Source organism: Astatotilapia calliptera, chromosome 6 (genome assembly GCF_900246225.1).
Source record: "Astatotilapia calliptera chromosome 6, fAstCal1.2, whole genome shotgun sequence".
NCBI lineage: Eukaryota > Metazoa > Chordata > Actinopteri > Cichliformes > Cichlidae > Astatotilapia > Astatotilapia calliptera.
In genome coordinates this window covers 6,344,478-6,365,379 of record NC_039307.1, presented here as the reverse complement: position 1 = coordinate 6,365,379, position 20,902 = coordinate 6,344,478, and positions in this window count along the sequence as shown.

The window sequence follows — 20,902 nt, the reverse complement described above, 5'->3', positions numbered from 1 at the left end:
AACACCAAACAGACTGAAGACTTTAGATCTAGTTGTAGGGGTCTAGTGGTAGAACTGGTAAGAGGTTGTGGAAAGCCCAACTTGCTGAATATATGTGTGTGCCTGGGAGGCAACCCTAGCAAGGAGGGAGAAACCTTTTATCTATGGCTAATTTTTCTAACAAAGCCTGCTCTGTAAGAAACAACATTTTTGCCTATTACATTTCTGACTTGAGTGAAGAGTAGAATAGAAAAAAACGGGCAGTCTAAAGGCTAAGCTTTTTGCTATCAGAATAGCTTGAAGATAAGCTGGCTCATTATAGCAGTATATACGTGACAGGTGGGCAGCACAGTGGTTAACTCAGTTGCTTCACAGCAAGAAGTTTAAAGAAGTTGTGTTTTTAAAAGAACTACTAAAAATTATATTGTTCCAGCTGATTCTGTAGTTAGCTGTTAAGTATGCAACATACTTAACTCTCAGGCTCAAATTAAACTTTTTGTTGCTAATGCACAAACAAGTCCTGCAGTGGTACTTCTGAGTAAAAAAACTCATAAAATATGTATGTGGGGTAATCAGGTTGTTAGTTTTTAACTGTTGCAAATCTGCCTGGAGAGGGTTAACCACTATCCTTTGGTATGGAGGGTGACTTCAACAATTTTACTCATCATTGTCAGTTACATATTTTGGGGAATTCTTTATTATATGTAGCCAACAAAATGTTAATCTATTTTTAAGTAAGATTGTAAATTCTTTATTATAAGTTATTTGAATCAATACGGGAAGAAACTGCAGACTAGAACGATTGTTTTAGAGTCAAGTGAGTTTAAAAGAGCTCTGCACCCCACTCCTTATCTCTGTTTGAAGCTAATGGCTGATGTTGACATTCACCAGTGTGAGCATAGCGCACACACACACAAATCCTCAAATGACTTGTAGCATCATGGATGATGTAGTTAACCTAGCGATACAGAATACATGGAATTTAAAATGAATTCCTATCTCTGATTCTGCTGTATTAGATTCTTTTTAAAAATTAAATGACCATTGTATACAGAAGGATTATAATACTGCAAAAAGCTTTTTTAAAGACTTACATGGTGTACTATTGCGCTCAGTTCCAACTCCTTATTTTTATTCTAGCACTCCACTAGAGGAGCCTTGTGCGAGTGACTGTTCAGAATGTTCTTTATTTACCGTTTAACCCCCTCCTCTCTACCGTCAGGCCAGTTTTCTTCTGATTGGCTGACTCTCATAAACAGTAAGTTTTAACAGCAGGTAGCTGGGTTTCTGTTCCTCAGAGCCTGAGCTCTGTGCCCGGCATGATCTTGTTATGGATGACCAATCACACTGACACAGCTAGACAGAGCCAAGAGGAGAAAAACTGTCTGAAACTGAGCATTTAAAACAGTCTAAAGAACAAGCTGTTAGCTCACAGAGAAAACTTGCACATTAACCATGAGAATCAACAACTATAACAGCATATATAATAGAAAATAATAATAATTAAATAATAATAATAATAATACGATTAAACCACAAGTTTAAAGAAGAAGGAAATAAGGGTTGTTTTTACTCTTTAAAGAAAATTATGCATTTGGAGTAACTAAATTACATTTACACTTTGGAAGAAAATGAAAATTCACCTCGACTTCATTTGCCATTAATATTGCACATTTCCAGCTAACCAAATAGATTGAGTGGCACTTGTTACAGAAGTAATCTCTAAACATTTATGGAGGCACTAACATGGTTGGTCTTAGAGCCTAAGTGAAACTTTGCATACTGTTGTCTACATGTTATATTTGTGAATTGTGTATTCACCAGGGAGCAGTGTGCCAAACAGCAGCTCTTATTGGCCCCACAGCTTTAATGCTGCTGTGGAGAACATCAAAGTCATAACAGATGAAGAACTTTTTCATAGCAAAGTGTGTTAAAAACATTGAAAACTGTCCACTGTCTGTGTATTTTTTTTTCACTCTTCTACCTTATTGTGGAAAACTTTGCTATTTCAAATGTAACAACTTTTTTCTGATGAGTGACCAGGTCTAACTATATACCTAATAAAAACTAAACGGTAAACTGAAAACTACACAAAATTAAATCCAGTGATACCATCTCCCACACTAGGCTTTGTCTTGTAGATTATTTGGATTGTGGGGTACTCTATTTTAATCACTTAGCCTGTTTTTAGAGCTTACGCTTGTGAATACCTTTTACTAGTTTCCTTTACCTCATTGCATGCTAACATGTAATCTTAGCCAAAATAAAGACTAGAGTTCACCATATCTTGGTGTCTTTCATTTTGATTTTCTGAAAGTGTTACAGAGTGGACATGTTTTACAGTTGACCTCCTTCCCCCTGCAGGAGCTGAACCTCAGTCTTGTCCGTATCGCCTATGAAAGATATGTTGTACATTTCTTTTAGTTGTCTGGTTCTTCTGTTTATATAAGCAGTGAAATAAGTTCTGACTGGAGTCTCAGCTCAGATATTAAGTAAAACTTTATATGCTCTGGGCTGGAATACCACGCATACTGCAGTTTCATTAGAATCACATGAAACTTTAATAGCTACCATCCAAAGGCTGAACAAGAGCAGCCTCACTTTCAGAGGATGTAAGTTCTTTTATGTTACTTGCCACTCCAGAGTTGTGTTGATCAAGACAAAATACTTCATTAATGCAAGACAACATAGAACGCATGATTATAAAAAAAAAACAAAAAAACCCTGCAATACTAGAAGACAAAATGAAGAAAATTTCCAAAGAGACTAATCTAAGAAACAACAACACTCGGCCTCAAACAAGCTTATATGGTTTCCACTCTTAAATAAGCCACTAAAATAAATTCTTAACAATTTGTTTGGATACAAAGTGTCCTTCCTGATCATGTGGAAATGTTGCATTTTTTATGGTACTTCTACAAAGGACTTAAAGAGAGTCATAGTATATGTTTAGGTTTATGACAGAGGGGACAAAGAACACAGCAGGTCAGGCTTGTCACAATAAACAGTATTGCCAGCATTTATTTGCATCAGCTTATAAAGGCCCACTAACGAAATAAAACACATTAAAGTAAGTGACTGGCAATGATGTCATTGCTGCAGACCAGGCTACTTCACTCAATACTGCACATTGTTAGAACAAACTGTCATTTGGTGACAGTAGGTTAGCTGGTATTGGATTGTAACTACTGAAACTATTGGATTACCAGTCAAAATTTGCCCTTGTTTTAATCTTTAATCATCTGTTTTTTGTTTTTTCCAGTGAGATGCATCACTGTTTTTCTTTGTGTGTGTGTGTGTGCGCGCAAATTTCTACATGCACAGAACCGCACACTTATATTAGCTCTGAATAATTTACATTTTTTATTTTAACTCCTCTGGCAATAACGACCTAGCCAGTGGAGAATCCAACAAATGGCACTGAAGAGACCATGGCTAAAACAGGTCGAAGATGACATCAGAAATCACAGAATAAATCTTGACGAGGCCAGGACAATCGCCAACGATCGTCATGCATGGAAACGAGTTGTGAAGGAAATTCGACCATTGGCACTCACAGCAGCGTATGGGCTTAGGAGTCAATCCAGGCCTAACGCCAGCCAGGGATCAAAGAAGAAGAAGCTCTGACTATATTACATATTTTACCCAGGCTAAGGGTATCACATAAGTGACATAAGAAAATAAACTAAAACATAAACTGAAGTTTAATAGGTCTTTCCTTTGTCCATGCTCCATCTTAAGCACCCTGTTTCAAGACATTCAACTTTTTTAATCTTGCTGACAAACAGAAAACCAGACAAATACTGATCACATACCTCAATCTTGCTTCTTTTTTTCCCATCTTGCGTCTAACCTGCTAGACAACAGTTCAAAAATAGTGATATTATAGCTTTCTTAGTTGGCTGTGAAATAACATCAACAAACTTTGTTGTTTGGACTTGAACCAGGGCTTTCTCCAGAAACTCTTTTCTCTCCATCCTAATAAAAGGAACAAGTTGTGCGGCAAGAATTGTACTTGATTGTTTGTCTTTCAAACAGCCAGTGCGGAAAGAAAAATATTTTCTTTTGGGGTAGTGACAAACTCATCGTTTGTAATACAGGTGATTGTATTTTCTGTCAGTTTTGACTATTTCTGAGGAAAACCAGTTTTGTTTAATGATAATTTCTCTTTTTGTATCAAACAAAATCAGCTTCAAGTTGGGTTTAATTATTGCTTAAGCACTGTAAGTGTACAATGTCTTGTCTTCTGTTTCCATGATAGTTAAACCAGATTGAACTGTGTGAGCAGTTTCTTCTAACAGAATTAGCCAGTGATGCACCTGGAGTGTACTAATCTCTCCATCACAACTACCAGTGGTTACTACATTGGTGCACTCATTTATTTAATACTCAGCAAACAATGCAGAAAAGAGCCTCTGCTCGAGGCGGCTAGTATGGAAATGTGTGTGTGTGGATGGAGCGGGATTAAATCCAAATTTACTATTTACAACAACATCTTTTTTCATTTCTCTCTCTTTCTCGCTCTCTCTGTGGTGTAGCAACTGCAGCTTAATGGCACAGCAGCTATCAGCGTTTCACTATGTTTTCTCATCAAAGCACAGCAGAATAGACTATTCAAATCACTGATTACCAGATTTGCAGGTGGCAAATCTGCTGCATATTGAAGAATTTAGGACTTACATATTTCTACAAAAATAAAAAAGATTTCCTGAGCATTAATAATACTTGAAGAAGTTAAAGATTCATTAACACTAATAAAGAATAACTTTATTGCTTGACCAGCAGTCACTGACCTTCCCAGCTCACTCAATGTATAAATTAATTAATTATGATAATTCTAATGGCTGGTGAAACTGCAAAGGATATAAGTCATGGAAAGTTAACGGTGGAGTGGATGAATAAATATAGCTCATTATCTGGAGTTAAAGAATGCATAGGAATCTATAAGTTCCTGTTATATTTAGATTAAATTAATTTCCAGATCCCTATAGAAGTTCCACTGTTTGCGTAGATCTAGAGAAAACAATATAATAGGGTGCATGAGAGAAAGTGTCACACAAGACAACATCTCTTCAAAAATTTCATAGTTCACCTCTGGGTTTAATAGCCTGCTATTGAAAATTCAAAAAGTTTTTTTTAAATCAAGTTATGGTATGATATTATATATGCAATTATAATTACTACCGTATATACATTATCTGTGACACAGTTCATTTTCTTGAACTGTCAGATAATTCATCACTAATAATCATGGGATGGAATTATTTCTCTTTTATGGACTGTCCAGTGTCTTCACTGCTAAAGGAGGCAATTAAGGAAACAACAAGGGATCATTCTTTAGTGTTTAGAGAATTCAAGAAGCTGAATATCATGAATATATTAAAAACGATTAAGTTTAACATCCCTTCCTCGTATCAAAATGAATCAGGATCTGTAATTTGGTATAGATTAAAAAAAATTAAAAAATTTCAGAGTGCTAGCTAGCTGAATATGAAAAAAAAGTCCAGTACTTAAGGAAAATCCCGTATTTGAGCAGACACTAAAATAAAAATTGAACATTGCAGAAAACAAATAGTCACAATTTCTGAATGATATATATTGGAGTTTGACAACATGCAAAACAAAGCATTTAGAAAACTTTTAAATATGAAATTTAAGTCACAAAAATGAATAAAATACTATTTTCTTTCAACTATGGTGTTGGATTCCAGAAAGAGTTTCCAGATACTTCTCTAATTATAAACATGCATATTTTTTTAGTTTTCAAGACCTTGGTTGTGCTATCTTCTCTTATCAACTTCGGAGGTGGGGTGCCCCCGGCCTCTCGGCCTGGGGCTCGGTCACTCAGGCACAGCTGGCTGCCGGCGGAGCTCACGGGCGCATCACTGCAACTCCCCCTGGCTTCTGCTCCGCGGCTGCTGAGTGAGCCCTCATCTGGGACTCTCCTCAGCTCTTACTGGGACAGTGGCGCGGCTGCCCCTCTGTTGGTCTTCCTTGGTCTCTTGTGTTCTGGGGGCCTCTGGATGTCTGGAGTTTTGATCTCCTCCATACCTGCTTCATACCCTGGAGGACGGGGCTGTGGCTCCCCACACTCCCTAGCAGATCGTTACATGGAGAATCCTTTTGGAATGCAAGCATGCTGATCCACACAGGTATGCACACAGGTGTACACATGGGTATTCACAGACGCGGACTACAGCTTTCTGGCTTGCGCCTCAAAGGCACATTGTACGCTGTCTATTTGCGTGCTGCCACAATATCGTTTATTATTTAGTATCTACTTTGATATCTACTGCTAGCAGTTTATTTGATGGTTGCCGTTTTTTTATTATGTTGCTCTTTGTTGTTTTGGCTTCCTTCTTGTTTTTTTCTCCATACAGGTGACCAGGTTTTTGTTTTTTTTGTTTGTTTTTCTTTCTTTCTTTCTCCCCCTTCTCACCGTCTCTTCTCCCTTTGGTTTTCTTTCTCTCCCTCTCTTCTTTCATTCTCTCTCCCTGTCCTATCCCCCAGTCATGTCTGTCCCGTTTTGTAGCAACTGAAAATAAAATAAATTCATAATTATAATAAAGGTCAATCAAATGGACCAATATGGCAAGACCATGATGATCCACTTGGTAAAATAAATCCGCTTGGCATCTTTCTCGGCCTTAAGACAACAATTCTGATGGCTAAAGATCCAAACGGGACACAAAAAAAAAAAAGAAAAAAAAAAAGAGAATATTTTTTGCTTGACTACCATTGACTTGTCTAAAAAAGAGGCAATGATGATTGTTATGAAATTTTAGCTTCATAAATGACTGGTCTGTCCTCATTTTCTTGCTATATTTACTCAATTCAGCATGAAAATTGAGTGAGAATAGCATTTTCTTCATTTTTGTGAGTACTTTAAAAAGTATTCTAAATGTCTTGTTTCTACAGTACTATCAAGTGTAAAGTAAATATAATATATACATAGAAAGTACATACTCTATAAATTATATACCAATTAAAAAATTGTCATTAGTTGTGTTTTGCAATAAAGAGGGTTTTTTTTAGCTTCTTTTCCAATATCTGACTTAGTAAGACCGCTTATTTATTTCTTTTCATATTTTAACTGGCCAACACGCAGAGTTTTTAATGCATCGTTAATCATTTTTGAGATATTTATGTTCAAACATATTTCAGTGTGCACGGAAAAAAGGTCTGAAAGCAGGTGAATACAATTTAAAATATATAGGGAAAAGAATTTGATATATAAAACTCAAATTTCACAGCAATCATTACATGTGTTCAAGCTCGGTACCATAACATTTTAAGGCATTTCAAATATGGTCCAGCAGAAAATCTTCTAAAAACATTGCTGATTTATGATAGAATGACTCATAGTTTTGTTCTTAATGTCTTCACAGATTTAATGAGCTTGAACAATAAATGTTAATTTCCTGTGAAATTACAGGCTTGCATCAATAAAAATTACAGTCGATTCAATTTAATACAATTTTTCAGAGATGAATACAGAAATTTTCCATAATTAAAATATTGCACCATTCATTCATCCATCCATCTTCTTCTGCAGGTCACGGGAGAGCAGGAGCCAGTCCCAGCTGCCACAGGGTGGTAAGACGAATACACCCTGGACAGATTGCCAGTTGGTCACAGGGCTAACACAACATAACATAAAAAATATCAAAATGTTTTCTAATTATTTTGTTATTTAGTAATAAAAAAAAAAAATCACACAACAGCCAAACTGGTTTCAAACCTGAGGAGCAGAGGTGATGAGGGTGAAGGGCTGCAGGAGAGGTTGCTGCACGTAAGCAGAGTATTAAAAAACAATGTCGTCCGAAGCCACTGTCTCTGCTTTTCACACTGTTTCTGTTGTTTTCGCGATTTATTCTGTTTCCAGTGACCTCTGCTGTCCCTTCTCTAATCCAGCGCACTTTCAGCCAGTCAACATTCGGCAGAATGTACCATCACTATATATTTTGGTGTATTAGATGTGTCCAGCAACCTCCCCTATCCAACTCACCACCAGGTGCTCATCTGTTGACAGCTCAGCCCTTTTCTTCACCTGAGTGCCCAGCACATATGGCAGCAAATCTGACAATGGTTGTCCTGGTGCCACATGCACTTATGAACACCGCTATGTTCGGACATGGTGTTCGTTATGAAGTCGAGTAACAGATCATGGCTGAGGTTTAGCTCAGGCAAGTTGTCATTGTAAAACCAGTGTTGGGGAGATTCATTTTAAAATGTATTCCACTACAAATTACAGAATTGTGTAGTTTGTAAAATATTTTGTTAAGTTACTCAATGTGAGCAACGTATTCTGAATACTTTAGATTACTTAATATATTGTCATGCTTCTTACAACTACATAAATGTACTGTTGGTGTGTGAGTTATTACTATTACTGAAGGCCACTCTATTAGCTCGTGTTAGCTGAGGTCAGTTCATAGACCGCAGACTGTTAGACTTGATGGATAGCATTAAAACCTACTAGCTGCAAATAATCATGTGCAGTTCTGAAAGCAATACCAACTAGATTTTTAAATCTTAATATAAAATGAGTAACAGTAGGGTGGACATTAGGTAAGGCTGCACTTTTTGCAGTGATCTCGTATAGAAAACTATTTCTGTATCAGTAAAATGTTTTCTTTCTGTCTGATTTCAGAACTGCACATGATTATTTGCAGCTAGCTGGTTGTAATGCAGCCTTCATTAATAGCAATAACTCACGCAGCAATATTACATCAAAGATACTGAAGTGGCACATAACCCAGGTAGCTACCTAAAACAAGGTAGTTGCAGCAGGCTAAAGTTAGTTTTTTAAAAAAAGAACTTACTTCCAGATGTTTCTTTAGGTTGGAGGTGGAGTCTTTTGATGCTGAGAGCAGCTTGGTTGCTGGCAAACAGTTTGCATTGCAAGGTCAGATTTCGCCCATCCCTTTCTTCTTTAAGTGTGAAGTGGTGTCGGAATTTCCAAGTAAGAAATGCATTCCTGCCCATGCACTGCTGGCCTTGTTGTGCTGGCTCCGGGTCCATTGTGTAACTGACACCACCAACATTAACAGGATGCTAACATTAGAGCCTCTTATTGCACGTTTTGTTTGGGTTTCCGGCAATGCGTGGAATTACCAAAATTCGAGAGGGGATAGCCTAACATATGAAACAGAAAAAGACCGCCATGGAATTAAATTTTTAAAACCATACAGATAAAATATAGAAGAAAACTGGGAACCACTATAAAACTCAAATCTGATCTGACTTCACCCTCTTAACCTCCTCCTTAGCTGAACTCAGCCACTTATATGCCTTTACAAAAATAGGATGTTTTGCATGAAAGTGTCTTGAAATTTCTTTTAACTGAGCTTTTCTGTTTGAGGCTGCTTGAATAGTATGCTTCACTGAGATATATTTTAATACAGTCAAAAAGAAAAAAACCCAAACAATTCTCTGCAGTCCTGTGAAAGACTAAGTGGTTCAGTAGCTTGCAGAACCATCACTTTCGACGATCACAATGACTTCATAATTCTCTCACAAGTAATGAATTTTGGCATTCATTTACATCTTAGTCTAAGATGTAGTTCTGGGGTTAAATGACCTCAGAAGAATCTGAGGTTGTCTCACTTGCTGATGATCATCTAATCAAGTAAATTTGATTAGGAGTACCTGGCTGCTACTTACCCTGTTAATTCCTGTGGAAGCAGTGAGCATGGACTTTGTTCTTCGAATGTTTCCTGTAGAGTTGTATCACTTTTTTTCAGTAATTTTTAAATTATTACCTTAATGTTCTGAATTTTGGGGTGAATGTAGTAAATAGATGTCTGTACATTGTGTACTTTGCAGGTATACATTTCTGCATTTAATATCAATGTATTTTATGCATATAAAAGGCATTCTCCTTGATAATTTTTTTTAATTATTTGTGCAAGACGTCTTATTTACTTTTATAATGTCCAGGGTTATTACAAATTCTTTTTAGTCTGATGAATTCACTTCTTTTCTTGAGAGAGACTGAATGAAAGCTTTCAGCATATGATTTCTGATCTGTAGGCTTAGTATAAAGAGAGCATGAGAGAGCTCCTTATGTTTTTATATAGAGAGTATATAGAGTTTTATATTAACCCTTTAAGACCTACCATAGAAAAAAGGCCCCCAGAGCTTATATTATATTTTTACATGCTGTAGTGCCATTTTTGGGAGCATTTCAAGTTGATATACATCAATACAACCATTATAGCAAAATTTAATAATATGTCTGCATTAAGTGCATAGTAATTACATAAATTGTGAAAAAAGTGCAATAAACTACAAAAAAATTTAAAATCATTTTTGTTTTTTTAACATATATTTCTAGTTAGAGAAATTTAAGAGGCTTATCCCTCAAAACTATAAATACATAAAATTTGCACAAAATAGTTTCCCACCACAGGAAATTTATTTTCAGTGTCTTCATAGTTTTATTTTTCAAATACACCAATTTTTATAAACTGCAGGAAAAACGAAAATAAATATCATAATGCAAATTTGCAAAAGAAAAACAGCATATGCATCAAAATAAACTATTTCCAGCAGTGCAATATGAGTCCTAAGCATCCCAGAAACGACACAGAAAGTCATAAAGTCAAAGATAACTATTATGTTTTTGTTGCTGCAAGTGCTTTTTATGCAGTTTTTGCAAAGCTATATGTGGAAGGAAACTGTGACCTAGGACAAGCTGATGGCATAAGATGTAAGTACATCTCTGGTTTCATATCTGGTTTCAAATTATTGTGCTAGCTTACGTGGTTGCAGTGCTACCGGGATTTAAAAATTGTTACAAAACGGAGCGTGTCGCTCGACCGGCTTTAAAGGGTTAAACAATTGCATCTCTTCAAGGTTATAGTCAAGGTTAAATCTTGTCCTGCAACACTCCAATTTTAATACAGATCCATACAGTAAAAATACATTATCAGTATAATGTTTCCAAGAAAGTGCCAGCTATTTAGAGGTGTGTTATTTCACAAAAAATGTTTTTAAAAAGAACATGTAGATGGATTTCTTACACAGGATTGTTGGCAACAACACTGGCTATCATGGCATAGCTACAATAATTAAGGAACAATCTTACAAAGATGTTGACTTTCAGTTTGTAAGAGTCGAAGAAGCCCCAGGTCATGTTAAAGTCCACTGTTTTGTAAACCAATTCAGCCACCCAGATCTCCTCTCTAATGGAACTTTGTGGTTCCATAGCTACATAACCTAATTTCCTCTGTGTAATAAGCAGCGTGCACAAATGGCCCGTGGGATTTTCTTTATATAGGAGGACTGTCTCAGTTTATGATGTAAGAATTACCAAAGAGTTACTTTAATTATCAGAGCAACTGAAAATTGTACAAAACAATAACAAATGCATCCCCACATGGATATGCACATCTGTACAAACGCTAAGATGCAAATTAAAGTATACACAGTATGTAAAATGACAAGGAAAAAAAAAAAGTTTGTGAGCCAAATAGCAAGAATTTAAACCAGAGTCCTGTCTTCATTTTTCTTAAAACATGATGGATGAAAAGAAAAAAAATATCACTGAAATAAATTTTTAAAAAGTACATATCATTCTCAATTACATATATTTACCAATAACTATAAAATGCAAAATGCCCAGCTATGAGGTTCTCATATACTGTGTGGTGCCAAGCATTGTAAATTTCCAAAGCTATGCACTGAAATGAGAGAAACTGAATGGTTGGGAAGTGATGTCGGACAACAAGCTCCCCCTGAAGGAGCACATTGTGGTACATCTGGAGCCTCTCACACATTCATCAAATGCCATTCTAAGTACCTAGCAGGAAGGGAAAAAAGACACAAAGTATCCTATTTAACTACTCAATCACCCAAATGGAGACTGTTATTACCTAGAAGCTGAGTGGCTTCAAGTATGATCTTCTCTCAGATGGTGGAAAGTTAGAGATAATTGGCAGCAGGTGCCGATGTGTTCAAGTCACATAAATACATATGCACATGGGTGTTTTGTGCACTCTTGGATGAGTTGTGCATCGTTCAGCTACATGTTACAACAAGACCAGACGCCTACATCATACCCAGATTCAACAACATCTGCTCTGCGTGCGATGCACTGTCATCGGTCTGAGCATGGAACCATGTTTTTCCAATCTCAACAGCATTTAAACTGAGTATTCATTCTTTTGTTCCCCATTCTGTGTTCAGTTCTGTTCTTGTTTTACATCAGTTGTTATTTCTGTGACTTACACACATCCTTGTCTCTAATAATTCATTATGCTTCAGTACATCCATGTTACCACCAATGCTTAGTGTGCAGCATCGCTGTTACATACTACCACAGAGCTGATGAGAGTGTTGTGATTCATTGTTTTTCTCTTTCAAAGTCTACAGTAATGACATCCTCACATTATTATTCACAATTTACCAATTATCCCTGTGCCCCATCTTCTGATCCACACTCACAGCAATGCACAAGCCTATTTGTTCTGAGGTTGGATTAAACTGTGTTGGTCACTGCCTTCTTAAATGGTACTGCTAAAAATATTTCCCCTTTATCCCTTTTATTTTCTTTGTTTTTTTCCGGTTTGGGTGCCCTCTTCTGTTTTCTGCTCTATTTTCTGCCCTTCCTCTGCAGCTCTCACATTACATGTAAGTTTTCTAAATTGGGAAAGAAAAAACAAAACAACAACAACTAAACAAATAAAAAACACCCAGTATATCTCCTGTACATATTTTGCAGTTACAAACAACCTGGCACAAAGATATCCAAACTGACACATTAAAAGTTACCAAGTAAAAGTCAATATTCAAATAATGCCTGTGTTTTAAATAACACCTGCGTCCACAAAAACTAGTACGGCCTGTCAGACTTGGACTTGGAAACAGACACTGATGAAGCAGAAATTACTCAAAATATCATGGCTCACACATTAGATTAATTCTATGCTAAATTTGTCTTCAAATTAGAATAATAATTCTTAATCACAAATTATTTCCAGTATTTTTTACCTAAAAAAATATTGTTTCGGATAACCCAGCATTTATTAATAAAACAATAATTTTTTTTTCTGAGTAAAATGCAAAATTAAAACATTACAAAAAAGAAACAAACTGAATTCTGAGTTGGAAAAGATGTATAGACATTTACCTTTCAAATGTTCCCACAGATCTTCAGTCCAAAGGGAGTCAGTTCCAAAGTTCATGCACCACAAATTGTAAAGCATATTCTCCTTTACTTTTGTGCCTGGAGTGAGGAAATGCCAATAAGCTCTGACTGGAATACATTTGGGGCCTTACTGCTGACCTTTGGGCTGCAATCTATAATCTGCAATTGACAACAATAATTCTGTTAAAAAGAGAAGATGATTATTGTAGTATGAACAGAGTACTATCTATCAAGACATTGGGCAAACATAGAAAATGCTGAGTTTGCAATAACACAGATCAGGCAGTAGATGATACCTACAAAATCAAGGGACAAGTAGCAACGAATGCCTGTCTCTCTTGCATTAACAAGTTTGTTTCAGATGAAGGCCTCTTTGTAGCTGTGAACTGATTTTATTTTTTTGGCAGCTTTGGATCTTCTAAAAAAAGAGAGATGTGTGATCTACCTTTAGAGTTGTTATGACAAACATTAAAAAATAACAGCCAATTAAGTCAACATTAGCATTTATTCAATCAATCTTACAGACTGGTCGCTGAGTCTCCCATTAGCTATGTTCCCATTTTTAGCATAGTTCCTAAAGAAGATGTCCTCTAAATTTAGCTGCCAAATCTCCCAACATGAATTGGCCATTCTCTAACACTCTTTTGTTGCTGAGTACATAATAGTTGGTTTTCATTCTGTGCTGTGGATTAGTCTGGCATTAAACAAGAGCAGTGAGAATGACTTACTGTAAACCATTTAAGTAGAGAGCAACAAAGCCAAAACTCTGAGCTAAAAGATGCAAAAACAGAAAAGATTATGGTAGATGCACAGGCTAATAAATCTTTACTTTTGTTCAGATGAGTGAAAAAATTCATATTTACTCATAAGATGAGATGATATGATATGAGATATACTTCATTTATCTCTGGAATTTATATCTTAAGAATTCTTTTGTTGCAGCAACTAAAATTAAGTTCAAGAGAACTTAGAGATAGTGGACAAGCAGTGGTGCACAAAACCTTACTGATGTATGTAAACACAAGAACATCTGTTTATGGTGTATATTATTTGTCATCAGTCAGTGGTGGTGTTAAAGTATACATGTTTATGAATGCTTACATTTTGTAATGTCCATTTTAATACAAGGTGAACGTCAGTCTTACCCCACCCCGCACACTGTATGAAATGTAGAAAAAATGTCCTCACTGCAAATCGATTGTTTATGCTGAACAAACAAAAAAAAGACTTTACTGAATTTATCGAGCACTGTAATGAGTTTATGTCTCCCCTGACAAACCCTGTCACACTGAAATAAAGAAAAAGCTGTCTCTGCTGTTTTTCTGATAGGGATTAGAAAAAAATTAATGCCACATACTACATGTATCCTGTATACACACAAGCACACATGCGTGGCCACAGAAAGACACAACTTATCCGCTCAAGACACATAGGCCACTTGGGTCACTTCCTTTTACCCATAAGCCTTTAGGAAAGGTCATGCAGTCAAATACTAATACCTTTAGTTTGGTCTCAGAGGAGTGCTCAGTTTTGAGAAATGGCTAAGTCAGAGTCTCCAAAGGTCAACTACTCTAGATGGGAAGTAACAGAGCATGAGGTCAGAACAACAAATATGCCAACTATCTGCGAGAGAAGCGTCTGTGCCTTTCATGAAGGATGAATCTCAAAGCTGTTCACTTCCCCCCCCCCCCCCTATTTTCTCCAGTGTATGGGCACTTTAACAGAAACAAGAATATATTCCGTTTTGCAAATTTGTTTTCTTGATTCTTTGGACTGTCTTTCTTTGCCTCGAGCTCATGCGACACATTGGCGAAAACGAAGAGAATAAGAGATATCTCAACTAGCTTGTTGGGATAAATGAAACAGGGATAGAGATGACATGGAAACAGATCACAAAGGCACTCGGGAGATTCAACTCAAGTCTATTTTCTTTTTCTGTTTTTTTTTTTCCTGCCACAGAAAGAGCGCTGGGGCTGATTTGGTTAGGATTTAGCATGAATTACCACGGCTTAGATCCTGTTAGTGGCGATAAAGCCCCAAAATGTCCCACTTGTATCCTTATCCTCCCTATGAATATTCAGCAACTTGCTCTCATCTCCCCATTGTTTTCTCATTTGTACTGGTATCTGACAGTATTGGTGATAATGTGTTGGAAGAAGATGTGGCAAAGGGAAGTGGCATTGATATATGATACGATAGGGGCCTTGATGACACGCTTCAATGGACTCAAAGGAGTCTCATCTCTGAGCGCAATCGGAATGTGTTTGAAATTCATTAAAGTTAAAACGACTTTGATTTATTATCTTGGAAATGATTAGGTTGGAGAGATTTGTTGTCTCGAGCAATATCCGGCTGGAAACATTTAAAGTGGCAGTTTTTAATATGGAAGTCACTCAAGTGGCCCCTTTCTGTTACAGTGCTTGTTTTGTTTAGGAGAAAAAAAATGTCAACAATCTCAACTTCTGAAAATTCCCACATTCCAGTGTCACATTAAAACAAGCTGGGTGGTAAGAGTTGCAGCTAGTGAAGAAGCATTGGAATTGTAAGGCTCTGTGTGCACGTGTGTGTGGTCACGCAGTGACTAAAGTGACTGAGCTTGAGTGCATATGTGAATGTGTATGGGAAAGATCAGTGAAGCGGGAGGTGGGAGAATAACCATGTTAGAGTGAAAGAGCAGAAAGGCTACATCTGTCACTCTGTATTTTCTCACACGCATTTTGACAAGACCCATGAGCCTGCCACTAAACCAAGCTAGCTCTGTTGCCTGTCGAATGCAGATACGCACATGTGTACACACACATCTCATGCCTCATGTAGCATGATGGAATGAATAAAGTTCATTGAGTGTTCAAGGGTAAAAGTGCAACTGTAGGTAGAGCCCATAAAATGTGTGGCACAGTAGAATTTTTGCAAACAAGTATAGCGGTAAGGAGTGGATTTTGTACACCGTCTCTGTGCATATACATCACATGTGTGTTCCTGCTGCTCAAGCTGGCACATAAAATGACAGTGAAGCATTTCCTCTGCCAGCTTTGGTGCTATCACTTTTTCTCTCACCCCTCATTCCTCTTTCTCCCCCAATAGCCACTGGCCATATGCTCAGTCCTAAAGCCAGGCCCTTTGCCATAGTGGGATGTGTGCTTGTAGCTGTATAATATATTTGGATGGAAGAAAGCAAGCAGATAGCACATTATATAAGTCAGACTCTAGTCCTACTTACATTTTTATATTTTGCAACCATCACAAGGGTTATGTTTGCATCTTGTAATGAATATTTGTATATTTAATTTTGTGCTTTGTTAGTTTCCTTTTCCTATCCTGACAATAGCTGAGACTTGTTGGAGTGTTGACGTACTGCTGGCCTTTCAGTGTATTTTATAATTGTTTAGTATGTTATAGATGGTCTTCACTTCAGATGAAGTCACAAAAAATACTTAAGTACGTATGAACTAATAAAGTTACAAATTAGCTCATTTTATAATTTGTATATATATATATATATATATATATAAATGTGAATCCAAATAAATATTTGTTAATCATTTTAAATCATTACTTAGATTTACCGAATGACACTATAAATGTCTGACAGCTCCTAAATAGCTTGTTTAATGTAATAATGTATTTAGAAATGGTTAATCCATCATGTATAAAGTATGAAATGCCATCAATAAACATGATATAGAAGAGCAAGACAAAATATATTAAACAATGCCACATCATTTAATTTCACGAGGAGTAAAGCTTTGAATGATGAATTAAATATACTAGTATATTACTAATGCTTAATAGTGTGTAGTTGTTTTAAAGTGTTACCACTTACGAATGTTTCTTAGAGAGATAGAAGAATCTGAAAGTGGATGATTCTTTTGACAGTGATCCAGGGAATTTCTAAGGCAAAATTTTGGTCTTCATTAAAGAAAGCTCTATGTGGGCTCTGTGTGTGTGTTCTGAAACTAGGAACGAAATAAGTAATATTCAAGTCTGCTGGAGCAATTTAATCGCCAGTTACTAAAAGATGGAGTCTGTAGTTTGACATTTATAAAGACCAAAACTAAAAGCTTGTCAAACGTTCTGCAATTGAATTTGCAATTCTTTGATTTTATATCATTATAGCTACTCTGGTTAAATGTGCCAGTAAATGCCATTAAATTTATTTATTTATTATTTATCAAGCCTTTCTTTTTTATTTTAAGTGGTTTTATTCTTGTCTAAGTGGAGGAAGTGTTTGAATTATGTTTTTTCATCCAAGGGCACATGCAGTATACAACTTCGCCAAGCGCTTTTATTCAGCCTGAGCTGAAGTTAGTCAAACATTTAAATATCAATGGCGCTGTGCTTGTTGCACTCTGTAACTAGGGCTCGGGAAAGATTGTGATCTATACAAGAAGTGCTACACAGGCACTTTTCTTAACCAGTTCTTGTGCTTTATCAGCAAGATGGAAACAGAAAGCATATGATGTTTCATCATGTCCTCATAGTTCCCAACCTAGGCTTCTAATCCAAATCATCACACACTCTGACACCTTCCTCTTCGAAACTCTGAGGAAGAACACTGCTTTCTAGGGGAACGACTTGTTCTGCACTGCTCATTTGCTGAGGAATCTTCAATGGCAAATTACTCACAATAAGCCACAGTGACACAACGTGGAACACTACAAGGAGGAGAGAATGAAGACGAGGAGGTCGCCTCACTGGGGAAAAGCAGGCAACTTCTGATACTACTTCAAGTTGCCAATTAAAGTCAAAACTGCTGTGAGTGTAACCAAAAAGAGGATGACAATGAGGACAGTGACGGTGCTGATGAAGAAGATGTTGGCGAGGGTGATGGTGCGTGAGCGGTTCCTACTTTTTGAAGAAATGTGAGTGGGAGGTGAGCTTCGAAGATGAGCTGAAAAAGAATAGGTGAAGAGAATGAGTGTGGAAAAACAAAAAGGGGTTGAATTCAGAGTGACAGGCAAAGAGCAGCGAGACATATTAGATCTTTTTCACCCAGCACCCGCCTCAACAGATTCTTGCCTTTTAAGCGATTTCTATCTCAAACCCACTCCTGTCATGGGCAATAACATTTGACTCCATTCAGCCAAGGATAAAGTGACTAAAGTTAGAGCACAGCTACAGTGCTTTTGATAGACTCCTCCTCATTTTGCTCTCTAGCTTCTGCTATCATCATCACTGATCCCAATGACACTTGGCTCATTAAAGGAAAAAGTGAGTGTGGGCAGTCTGAGCAAATGAATACATTTTAAATATGGCTTTTTAACAACTTAGCATACTTTTGGTGAAAAAAATACTAATACGTGTTTGATGTGCACTCAGAAGCAGACACCTTATCCTGACACTCTTTACTCACGATTATTGTTGTGCTGATTGGTTTACAGTTTTGCTTAAAAATAATTGGTGGCACTAAAAGATTGTTACCATTCAAATTACAGTGTTACTGTCTTTGATGGCAACCCACATATGGTAAGATCCACACCTCACCACTAGTTTGCTTCAATGAGTCTACTTTGCAGTCACTACTTTAAATATAGTTTACTCATTGTCCAATATATTGTTTCTTCACAACTTACAGTGTTTATATGGAGTGCACACATGTCAACACTGCAAGGTCAACTTTCTGTTTTATGTTGTATTAAAACCCCCAGGTAACTTTGTTTAAGTTACCTGGGGGTTTGGCTTCTCCATCCTGGTTGGCAAGAGGTATGGCAAAGGGCTGAGGGATCTGAAGTACTGCTGACAGTCTCATTGCACTGAACAACAAGCTTTATTGCCTGGGGGGTGCTTGGAGTTTGCTTAATTGTTTTGTGTTACTTGGTTATAGCCAAGTGGCACTCATTTCATCTTCCCATTTTGTGTCATATGGTTCAGCTAAACCAGTATTTAAGTTCCCTGATGTGTTAGTTAAGCAGGTTAGCTTGTTTTATGTTTGTTTGAGGTTTTGTTAGTTGTTATTTTGAGTTCTGTTTCTTGAGTTGACCTCTTTCACTGGTCTGCCTGTCTAAGTTTTGGATTTGTTAATTCTTTTTCATATTTTTGGGTAAATAAAACCCCACTCTTGAATTAAACACCTGTGTCCTCTATATTTTACTGCTTGGTCCCTGACACTGTCAAAGAAGGATTATTTTTGAATTATTAAAAGTATCAACTTGATTTTTCTGGCCTCTCATCCACAAGTTAACCAGCAACAATGTCAATAATTTTCTTTGGAATGACAGCTTTGGATGATATTGTGGAACTGCTGTACTTAGTTTTTAGGTGTCCTTGATTCAGTTTGAATACAGTTTTTTGCAACTGACAGTCACTTATTAAATTAACCCATGTGCTATTTCTACTTCTTTTTAATTCTTTTTCATTTACTTTTCATTTACAAATATAAGGAAAAAGGACAACGTCTGTGAAGCAAAGGCTGTCCTGACTTTGCCATCTTGCCAGCTGTCCTGAATGGACTGATATGTCTTCTAAAAAAAGGAAGAGAGAAACATTAATAAATGTTTTTTTTTCTTCATCCTTTTCTGTTTCTATTGTTTCTTTTTTATGAAGAAACTAATACAAAATTGAAACATTGTAACATATTTTACCCTTGAAAAAATCCTAGAAAAAAATAATGATAATATTTCTAAAAAAGAATTCACTGATTTGTAAAGCAAACGTGTTTTTTTAGTTTGTTTGTTTTACAACAAACTAAGTAAGTAAAGCAATTAATCTAAATTTTCTATTTCAAAGTAATGTCTGTAATATGATGCCTTACCCCAATACTAATGGTGGTATAGTAGACCAAATTTTGGGGCAGTTGTTATTTATTGTAATTTAACATTTTCTTTTCCAAACTACAAACACAGTTGCATATTGACAAATGAACATTGGCAAGTATACTTTTTATTTATGTATTTACTTTAATTCCAATAGTATACACTAAACTGTGAATAACAAGGTCTTTTGTGCTTGTTTATTACAAATAGCAACTGTGCTTCTGGGTTTGAACATTCACACCAAGAAAAAAGAAAATAGACTCATCTCATTTGTCAGCTGCTGTGCCAAATGTAAACACCAGCACAGATCCTCACTGTATAGCCCCATCTCACACATAGCTGCCAGCAATCTTCACATCAGCAAGCCTGAAAAACATTGTCAGAAAAAAAAAATAAACAAACCACAATGGTGTAATTGTGATATTCAGAGCTTAACTCATTTACCTATATACCCAGTTTTTAATTTAAAAGAGGCTAACAGGCTTTTGTCATAATTGCAGTATGCAGCACATAGAGACTGAACCAGACTGTAAGGACTTTAATTAAGTACAGTAGGTACATTCTTTCAAGTAGGCTAACTAACCTCTAAGGAAGCAGGTTCATCTCCTAGAAGATAGATAGAGACAGTAGAAGTTCAAGAAAAAAAGACTCTTTTTAAAGGGGTCAAAGAGAAAATGGGGAGCTCATACTAAAGTCTATGTGGAGACCCTGGAGACTTAAGGAGTAAGGAACAATAGAAGTGCATGTGTGTTCTAGAAACAGACCTCAAAGAGGAGATGGCCTGATGAGATGAAAGTTGCAGGAAGACAGTGCAGAAGCTGAAGGAGAGAGTGTGCTCTTTGACTGCTCAGAAAGAGGGGTAGAAAAAACAAGTGAATTTGATGGAAATGGGAAAAGATACACAGCATTTCTTAGAACAACCAGCTGCTTCAGCTAATGAATCCTGTAAGCTTATTTCAGATTTAGTGCATTTGTTATATTTCAGCTCAGTTTGACTGAGACAAACAAACTTTCTTAT